A 2866-nucleotide genomic window follows, 5' to 3' on the forward strand; every position below is an offset into this window, starting at 1 on the left:
TTTTTTTTTTTTTTTTTTTTTTTTTTTTTTTTTTTTCCCCGCCTAGTGGTATACTCACCGCACACTTAGTGTTGACACCAAGGGCTGGAAGAATTGTGTTGCTGTATTCCTTCCTTTCCCATCTCCCTTTACAGGACACTGGATCTTTTCCGTGGAATTCCTTGGCCTGGTTGATACTCCTCTACAGCAGTATTCACCCAATATCCAGTGTTCACTAACTGCATTTTTAGGTTGAAGTGACTAAACCAAAACAGCAATTTTGGTATAGAGAATATTTCTCTCGACTCGGTGAAAAAAAAAAAAGTCTGTGCTATATTAGTTGTAATAGCCTTAGGGGAAAAAGTTGACATTGTAGGCAGATTTTATGCCAAACTTTGATCTCGGTTACACCCCAAAAACCTCACCCTCTTCAGTGGTATTACATTCAGTGGCAGAGGATTTCTACCACTATTCCGTTGTTACTGGGTTTGTTTTGACTTGGATCTATTTTTCGTGCCAGCAGTATGTAATATATTGCAGTAGTAGGAAAAAATGGCCCCATTTCACCATCTGTATTTTTTTGTCTCCTTACGCTGTGACAGTACTTCTTTGATGCGCAGTGGTTGTGTCGAAATAATGAAATGTTTATTGGACACAAAGAAAACTTTTATAATAGCTTCTAACGTTCTTGCCAAACTTAATTATAGAAGGTTTTATTAAGTGTACTATCTCTTACTTTGTTTGAGTGAATTCTTCGGGTGCTTAATCCAGAATTTGTTGTTTGGGAACGAACAGAGCCTGCTTGTTATTTAAAATCAGGCTCTGAAATCTACATTACTTCTTTGTATGCTTTTATCCTATACAGTTATTTGTACAAAAGCTGCGATATTAACAAAACCATTTTTAGGCATGGTTGCTATATAATTTGTTGGTTTTTTTTTTAATTTCACAATTTACTAAAAAGATAATTTCTTTCTAACCAGTATTTCTCACACTTTGTTTCTGCTCATATCTAACAGTAAAGTTTTTTTTATTATACTGGACTCAGAAGATACCAATTGATTGATTTCAGTAAGACTCTTGCTAATCTGCAACCCTCACATTTCTTCCACTTTCTGAAAAAACTCTGAATATGTAAGAACAGAGCAGATTGCCAGGTGATTGGACACTCACTTTTTCTTCAGTATGTATTTTAGAAGTACATAAATAATAATAGTATAAATATTTTTCCGGAGGTACTGAGAAGAAAATGCAAGTTCTGACTTTATGATTAAGCGTCCTCACATATTTTTCACATTTTTAGCATGTTTTTCGACATACAAGAATGTGTAGTATTCTTCTGTTTATTGGAAGAAATTACAGTGAAGATGCTCTATATATGCTCTACTGATAGCTTTGTCAGTTTTTGTTACCTATCTTAGGGGTTTTATTACTGTATGTCAGCAGAAAATGTAAAAGCCTTATTTTGATTTTTGAAGAATTCTTACAGGCTCAAGATTTGCTGAGTCTGACTGCTTATTATTTTAACTACCCATGTGTATGGTGAAGTGAGCATGCAGAAGTCAGATGCTGAGCAAAACCATGTGAGTGTAAATATTGAAAATTGAGTTTGGCCATAGATTGTATTTCCAAGACCCTCAGGCACTAGAAGCTAAGAGGTTTGTAGAAATGGCAAACCTTTAAGAGAGCAGCCTCTATTGCTAACTTCCTTTTTTCTCAGTGCTAAACCATGGAGGAAACTTTTGTCTGCTGTAGAGCAATTTTCTATTGTTGGAAGCACGCTTGAGTGATGACCTTGAATCAAGATTTGTTTAAAATACTTGATCGGTCCATGGCATTACTGACATAACAGAAGGTCCTGAACCCAGAGGCAAAAAGTTGTGATGAGGATGAGAAGGGGAATAGCTAGTTTTGCCTTTTAATAATCTTGGTTTCCTTTCTTATACTGATAAGACTGCTACGAAAATCTTTGAATATGCCTGCTAGGAAGATCTCTGCTTATACCTTTGTATATTGTTAAAGAATTTAATAGAATGGGGTTACCAGTGATTTCTCAATTACATGATTTTTGGAGGAAACAGAACATTCTTTTTGGCCTGCCTACATAATTTGCAAGTACTGATACACTCAAAGTCTTTAACTACATTGCTGTAAGAAAAATTGCTCTTTTGCTTTGAACCAGAATTTTTTCTCTCACAGGAACAAAGGAACAAAAAGTGTTTAAAAGTGTTTTGATGGGTGGAACTTTTCATTACAAAATTTATTTTTTTATTTAAAAAGTATATTTTTAAGAGGAGCAGACATAAAAGTGCAAACATTTTAATTTGGAATAATGTCCATCCAAAATATTACTATGATTTATTTTACTAATTGGTTTTACTCACCTTTTCCCTATTTATCCTAAAGTGAACGTATGTGCATTGATAGTTCACATTTAATTTGATTTTTTTAAAAAAAGAAATAATTTGTCTTGCTGTCCTGCTATTAAGATAGAACACGTCATTGTCTTTTAGTTATGCTAGAGGGTTTAAAAACACATTACTCTGTATTAATACTTACTAACTTATTTCAGGAAAGTGAGCAATTTGATGATTAACTTCAAATGACTACCACTGGTTTTAACAATTTGCTCAAATATTTAAACTACCAGTTTAAATTCTTTGCTAGATCAAGGAACAGGGTTTCCTCCTACGCTTCCAAGGCTGTTCTCAACAGATGGAAGACGTTACTGTCCTTTCTGAGAACTTAAATTGCACATGATTTTATTTGTCTCTTTAGAAACATAATAACCCTTTTTTTTCTTGAGTTATCTCCTCCTCTAACTAAAAAGTTATAGTCTTTTTAATTACTCTGTGTATGCTGTAATGGGCCTCCCTGGCCTATTTTT

This window comes from Athene cunicularia (genome assembly GCF_003259725.1).
Source record: "Athene cunicularia isolate RWA chromosome 10 unlocalized genomic scaffold, athCun1 chr10_part1, whole genome shotgun sequence".
NCBI classification, from domain to species: Eukaryota; Metazoa; Chordata; class Aves; order Strigiformes; family Strigidae; genus Athene; species Athene cunicularia.